Below are 8,205 nucleotides of genomic sequence, written 5' to 3'. Positions count from 1 at the left end.
GAATACACTCAAAATCCTTATCTGGAATGTCAATGGCATTTCAGGTAAAGCCAGAGAAGTGGAATTCTTTGCGCACAACAACAACATTGATATTATACTTTTAAGTGAAATTAGGCTCAATCGAGGTGAAGTTGTCAAAATTTTCGGATATTCCTTCTATCCAGCATATAAACCTTCACGACATAATCAAGGAATGGGTGGGGCGGCGGTATTGGTAAGAAGCTCTCTCAGTCATTTCCCACAACGTATTATAGAAACGAAAAGCATTCAATTGTCTTCCATTAAAGTTGCGACCGGCTTAGGACTCGTGGATGTAAGCGCAATATACTGTCCTCCAGGCCAAAGAATTGTAGAAAGACATTTCACTGATATACTCTCTTCTTGTGGTCAGAGGTACATAGTTGGTGGTGACTGGAATGCTAGACATTGGATGTGGGGTGACACCTACAATTCACCCAGAGGCCGTGAGCTGGTTGAATCGATTTCAGCCAGAGGGTCCAAAATACTTGCCACTGGTTCACCAACGAGATACCCATATGTTCCTAGCCACACTGCTACTTGCATCGATTTTGCTTTATACCACGGAATTATGGATTCTCAAATCAATATCTGCCAAAACTGGGACTTGGAGTCTGATCACATTGCCCTTATTGTTAATCTACTAACAAATGGTTCCAATATCACCCGAAGCCCTCGGTTAATAACAAGTCGGACTGATCTCACTTCTTTCAAACAAATTCTTGATAACTCCTTTCAACTAAATTCTGCTCTGGACTCACGACAAGACATTGAGAATGCAGTTGACACTCTAACTAATAATATTTATATGGCTGCTTCTGCTTCGACGCCTTTGGAACCGGATTATCGTCCTATCAATTATGGTGTTGTTCTCACAAGGGAAGCCAAGGCGCTAATTGTAACAAAAAGGCGCCTTCGAAGAAGAGCAATTCGTTCTCAAGATCCTGAAGACCGTATTTTGTGGTACAGAGCTGCAATGCAACTTCGAACCCTTTTAAGGAGACTTCGAAGCGATTTTTTTGAGCATAAATTGTCTTCCATGGACTACACGGTGGATGCAAATTATTCACTGTGGAAATGTACAAAATCGCTTAAGCGCCAGCCCCTTAGACAGGTTCCTGTTCGGTGTCCCAGTGGTGAGCTCGCAAAAAATGAAGTGGAGCAGGCCAATGCTTTCGGTCTACATCTAGAAGAACGCTTCACTCCGTATAGCTTTGCATCGACAGTTCAGGTTAGCGAGACCCATCAAACTCTGGAGACGCCTCTGCAGATGTCGTTGCCAATAAAGCCTATAAGGATTGAAGAAATATCTGAAGTTATCCAGTCCTTACCGAAAAATAAGGCTCCAGGAATTGATAGAATTTGCAACGTAACGTTGAAGGCCTTGCCCATAAAAGCGATTCTATTTATAGCTTTAATATTTAATGCTATTATTAGGACTCAAGTGTTCCCAAAGCAATGGAAATTAGCAGCAATTCAGATGATCCACAAGCCAGGTAAGCCAGAGGCTGATCCTGAGTCTTACCGTCCGATAAGCCTCTTATCGTCCCTGTCCAAGTTGTGGGAGAGACTCATTGCCAATCGAATAGCAGTTATCATGAATCGAGACAATATCTTGCCAGACCACCAATTTGGTTTTCGAAGAGGACACGGCACTGTGGAACAAGTGCATAGATTGGTGAAACATATTTTGCAGGCCTTTGATGACAAAGAGTATTCCAACGCAGTTTTCATTGATATGCAGCAAGCCTTCGATAAGGTGTGGCATGTTGGACTTTTGCTTAAAATCAAAAACCTCCTACCTGCCCCCTACTATGGTCTTCTGAGATCCTACCTAGAAGAACGGGAGTTCAAGGTCAGAGTTAGGGACAGATACTCTGATAACTATAGAATGAGAGCAGGAGTACCTCAGGGCAGTGTGCTTGGGCCGCTGCTTTACTCTTTATATACAGTGGATATACCAAGCCCAAACAGACATCACATGATAGATCCTTCCAAAGCTTTGATTGCTACATATGCAGATGACATTGCAGTCATCTACAATTCCAGATGTCGGAGGGAAGCAGCAAATGGAATACAAGAATACCTTAAGGATCTTTCTGCTTGGTGTAAACGTTGGAATATGAGAATCAATCCGCAAAAAACTACGAACCCCTGCTTTACACTGAAGAGACTTGTATCTAACACCCCTGAAATCCAGCTAGAGGGAGTCAGTTTGGAACAGCCGTCGCAAGCAAAATATCTTGGTATCACACTGGATAAGCGCCTTACGTTCGGACCACATCTGAAAGCAACAGTCAAAAAATGTAACCAAAGGATTCAGCAACTGCGTTGGCTTACACACAGAAGGAGCACTTTGCCGCTGAGATGCAAGAGGGCAGTATATGCATTCTGTATCCTGCCAATCTGGCTTTATGGTATTCAAATTTGGGGGATCGCAGCCAAATCGAACTACAAAAGGTTACAAGTGTTGCAGAATCGGTTTCTACGTACCATTACTAACTGTCCCTGGTATGTGCGTGGCACGACACTTCACAGAGCCCTAAATCTACACACTGTGGAAGAACAGATTGGGAGACACACAAGCCGATACCGAGATAGATTAGAAAGACACCGCAGCTTACTGGCTAGGAATCTACTCCCAGCGAGACCTTTGAGGCGTCTCAAAAGGCAAGGCTTTGCCAAGACGATAAGGAATCAATAAGAAAATACTATATATGATCCTCTTGTGAATGCTGAGGTTTGGTTTACTTTTCTCATTGGTGACACCTGTGTTGTTAAGTACTTTAATTTGCTGTACAGATTCTGCACTAAATAAATAAATAAAGAAAAAAAAAAAAAAAAAAAAAAAAAATTGCCATTCCTGTTCTTTAGATTGCGTTTATGTTTTTAAGATCCTTAACTAAAATAGATTTGCTAACAGCACAACAATCTTCTTAAAGGATAACCAGTGAAATTGAATTTTTGTTTGGTGTAGTGTTCCACAACCACTCGTTTCGCTTTCTCTCGGCCTCTCTCAAACGCTCCGACTCTCTTTTTAATATCCCCTTCGCTTGTGTGTGTTAGCCGGCATGCGTTTATTTGTCTGCCTCATTGCCATTGCCCCCGAACCATTATCAGATTTTGTAATAGCTTTACGTTTATTACTTTTTTCGGTTTTTTTTTTGTCGAAGCTCTTTAATTTCGCTTTTGGTATTTTGGCTGGTACTTTGGCAGACTCCCGTTCTTCCCCCTTCTAACCCATTATTTTGGCTTGGTGCTTGTGATTTGCTCTTCCTGCTTGTTGTCGCGTCAATTAAAAATAAAGTTGGCTTGGAGACTGGGGTCGCGGGTTGGGGTTTTTAGTTTCCAGAGAGAAAGCAGCATACGGTTATTTAGCCACATCCCTCTCGTTCACTTCACATGCTGTTTGCCGGCGCTGTGTTTGTTTGCCTTCTGTTTGCAGTTCGCTTGGGCTATAATTATTTAACGTTGCCTTGTCACTGTCTGCTCCCCTCGCACCCCCTCCCGTGCCCCTTGAGCCCCCCTTGCGTCCTTTTCGCCGCTGCCACCTCGCGACTCCTGTTTCAGTTTCCTTCTTTAGTTTAGCGCTCGCGCGCGCTCTTGTAATAATATTTTAAATTAATTACAACAAACATGCATTTGCTTCTGTGTGCTGGTGTTTGTGTCCCTGTGCTTCTCTCTGTGTGTGGGTGTGTTTGTGTGGGTGCACCCCATCTAGTATCCTGTTTCCTTGCCTTGTGTGTGTGTGTGTGCGTGTGGGGCGTGCTTTTGTGCTACTGCTGTTTTGTATGAAAAGTGAATTAAGGCGAATTTAGCGCGCGTCGGCCACGTCCAAAGTGCATTTGTATTAGGGATGGGCGCGTGACCTCGTTCGTGCCCCAAAACGTGATTGGATCGAAGCGAATTGAATCGCATTGAATCGAAACGAAGCGAGTCGAATCGAATTGTGGCATAGACTCGGAGTGATTTTGAACGATTGCCATGATGGCCCACAATCAGGCTTAAGTTGTTCGAAAAAGGTTTTGAGAGATGGTAAATGTTTGCAGAGAAGTCCAGGGCCTTTTCTTGATTAATTATAGTCCTTTTTTTAGTTAAACTAGACTTTATTAATAACTTTATAAATGAAGCCACAGCGTAAAAGATTAAATTCGATTTAATAACGTATACGACCTGTTAAACATGAAAAGCTATTAGTACTTAATTTATCGCTTTTATTTAGAAAAACAGTTGGTCCGCTAAGTGGATGTCAATTAAATTTTGCGCAACGTTATTAAATTACAAATCACATAGTCGGATGGGCTTTTTGCAGGTCATCCGATATGTCAAAATCAAAACGCAGATAAGCACAAATCAAATATATTGAGCCTGTCAAAATGCGGATCAAAGTGCAGTGCTTTTGTTCGGTATGAATTTCACTATCACAGAGAGGATTCTTAATTGATTAATTTTATTTTATCAAAACAGGACCATCTCTAGAGTCGGAGTGCATTTGAAAGTCCTGCTTCGTCATCGTCGCTAACTTTATCCTTCGCTGGCTGCACTATCTCTGGCATACACACACACACACACACACACACACTTAGACGACGACACTTTCGCTGGGACAGTGTGTTAGTGTGTTTATGGTAGGTCCTTCAATTGAATGAAACGGCCACGCCTACCAAGGACCGGCGCCCCCTTTCGGATGACTCACACAGCAATACGGATACGGAGACACACGGATAGACAGATAGATGGGGATCCCCGAGCATTTGGCATTGTCTATTAGTATCTCGTTTGCGCTTCTGTTTTCTGTTCTAGTGCTTCTTTTGAAGTTTTCGCTTGCATTCGCATTTTAATTTGAAGTGCATCATTTCTGTTCTGCCGTCTGAGTCTGCGGCCACAAACACACACACTCACACTCGTCCAGCCCCAGAAAACACACACACATCGACATGCACATTCACCAAGGAAGCCACCACAGACAAACAAACACAGAGACAAACAAAAAAGTGCTTATGCTCATTCATTCATTTCATTTCCCATTACAACCGAGGAGGAGCTCTCCGCATCAGGATCTACCTGGCTCTCCGGCTCGTTATAAGTACAGTTGGGGTAAGGATACTAGCACTAAGTATTCCTAATTTAATATATAGTTTAGAAACCTATCCAAAACAAAGTCCTTTCGGAATGTTCCATTTCAGGATAAATAATTTGTTTGTAAACGGATTTAGAAGTAGATATATTCAAACCGAATAGTGTTACTTTTTATGACAAAAGTGAGCTTTGCATTCTATATTTTGCAACTTATAATCCAATTTAGTGCTGTTATTCTGCCAGCAGCTATATGTGTGCGCCAGCAAGAGTGAGTTTGTGTGTGTGTGTGTGTCAGCCAGAAAGGGAGAACGCTGAACGGTGAGCGCAGCAACCAAACAAAAATGGTTAAAAAGCAAGCCAAGCCGGGCCAACAGCAACAGCAACAACAACTCGGCAACCGCCACTTGCCACTACTTTATGCCACTTCAACGCAACTCAATTGCTTTCTTTGCCTTTATGAAACTCTATGCGTGTGCTCCACCCCCACCTCCACCCAAACAGGCACCCCCCGTTTCTCCCTGTGCACGGTTTTATTAAAATACTCCTCCAACTCTTCGCCTTTGCCATCACTTGTCTGACTCTATGCCTTCTTATTTTTTCTCCAGCATTTTTGTTCTTGCAAATAATGAAAAGTGCCGCACATAAAATTTGCACAAATTATTCCGCTGCTCCTCAGCCACCATGGTTTTCCCATCCGCTCGCCGGCTCTTGTTTTTCGCATCTCGCATTTTGTATTTTGCCAACGCTTTACTTCTTTATTTACGCCAAATGCATTGAAAAAATAAATAAAATTATAAATGAAAGCAGGACGCGTCTCGTTTGGTTTTTCCTTGCTTTTTCTCTTATTTTGTTATTTTATTACTGTGTATTCCCCTTTGGTTTCGCTTTCGTCCTCGCAAGCCAGCCAACAATAAGAACCGAAAATACAAAAATACAAAACTGATGCACAACCAAGTGCTGCAAGGGGGTTGGGGAATAAAGGGGAAGGGGGTGAGGGGTAAGCGATAAAGAAAAAACTAGCAAGACTGGAAGGCTGGAGAGGAGTTTCGAAACTATCGCATACCCGGTACTCACATTTTTCAAAGCCCTTTCAAGGTTTTTGAGTAATTTTCATTCTAATCTGTTTAGATTACATCAAAGTTTTTCATTAAATGCAACAAAGGGAGATTAAACAAATGCGTTTGGTTTAGTTATTTTAATCTGTGGAAAAACTAGAAAAACAGAATGTGTTGATTGTTCCAAAAAATAACAAACTCAATATTTTTGTATTGAACGCACTTCTGAGCTTTTCGTATTTTGTTTTGCTGCCGCCAGAAAAACAAACATGTTATTTTAAAAATTGGGTCCAAAGAAAATGTGTTTACTCATGGATTTTTTCTGTAAATTGGTATTTAATCGCTAGAACAAAAGCTAGCAGAAAAATTCGTAAATTAATATGCACTGATTGTGTCAATAAAATATTTTATAGTTTTGTGTTTTCCAATGGAAAAACAAGTTTTGCTTTTATTTCCAATCACTGTTGGGTTATTTTTCAAATAAACTACAAGCAAACTTAAATAAATGGGAAATGACAGCTGAAGCGGTTATCTTGAAAGAAATTATTTAATTGCTTCATCATTATTTTGTTTTTTGTTTCTTTCAGATTTCCCGTGCCCAAAGTATAACCAATTAAAATCAGCTAAGTAATCCTGATTAATGGCAAATGGTTCCTGGGAATTCTTCGGAGAAAGCTGAAATATCATTGCTTCCGGAATATATAATAGCTGGGTATTAATGCGAGCATACCCGTGTCCCCTGCGAATTTCCGGGTAGCATTTGTGCGTGTGTCGAGCCCCATCTCGGGGTGTTACAAATAGTGGAATAGTCCAACGTACGTCGTAAATATTTCACTGCAACAACAGCAACAGAAACAGCAGAGGAACGGCAACGGCAACGGCGAGGCAGCTTCAGCAACCATAACGAGCACAAATAGCAAACAAGGAGCCGGCGACAAGGCGAAAAGGAGCAAGGAGCATGGAGCAAGGAGGAAGGAGCAGTCAGAAGGGGAGCGAGTGAGAGGGAAGATGGGGGAGTGAAACGGCGAATCGATAGATTGCACCTGGTACATGCCACGCTACGCAGAAAGTGTCCCTAGTTGTCCTCAGATCCCTGGGAGTGAGCGGAACCTTTAACAACCTACGACACCAACAAAACCAGCAAACAACAATAATAACAAGCAGCAGCAACAAAAACAATAAGCGAGCAAAAGGGCGCCCTCTACCGGCGGGTGCACTCAAAACAAATAAATAAATACAATGCACAAGGATATTATCTGTTGAAATTATACAGAAATTAAGTGCCATGACAGCTATTTACATGATATTGAAAAATAATGAGGTAGACAGTATTCTCTTTAAAAATAATCATATCACAGCATACACTGACTACTTTTATTTTGGTTGTGTTTTGTTTTTCAATTAGGGGTTTACTTATTTAGAGATACTTAAACTTTTCCCTGTGTAGTTGCAACTTTTGCCATCGCCTTCAACTTCTTCTCCTCTGTCGCCTTTTGGTCTCTGCTCAGTTTTGAGCTCAGCAGTTTTTGGGTTCCAATTCCCTGCCCCCTCACCCTGTCACTCCTATTCCCCCAAAGCCCCACCCCCTTGAACTCCCCGCCTAGCCCGCAATCCATGCGAAAATTTGAAGCGATTTATTTACTTTTTGCCATTGCCATTTGCCGTTTCCTCGTGTCGTTGTATTTGCCGCTTTGCTCGCACTCTTGTCCTTTTTCGCCCCCCACTCCCCATCCCCCTTCCCCCCGATTCACCCTTTACTCCAGCTTTATTTCTTTCGGTCGGGCTTCTTCTTCTGCTTTTTAGATGCGGTGCAGCTACAAATTGAGGCATATTGGAATGGAAGGGCACTAAAGTATTTGCCTTATTGATTTGACAGCATCGGATTCAATGTAGCGATAAGGTCATAATGGAAACGGATCTCCGAACTAGGGATTTGGGCAGTATTTGGGGATTAGGAGATCGGCCTTAAAGTATGATTATGACAGGACATAAGGGATAAAACGATAAGAAAGGTTCCTAAAAATATTACGCTTTGTTAAATAGAATTACACAA

The sequence above is a fragment of the Drosophila ficusphila genome, unplaced genomic scaffold (genome assembly GCF_018152265.1).
Source record: "Drosophila ficusphila isolate 14025-0441.05 unplaced genomic scaffold, ASM1815226v1 contig_791, whole genome shotgun sequence".
Lineage (NCBI taxonomy): Eukaryota > Metazoa > Arthropoda > Insecta > Diptera > Drosophilidae > Drosophila > Drosophila ficusphila.
This window is presented reverse-complemented; position numbering follows the sequence as displayed.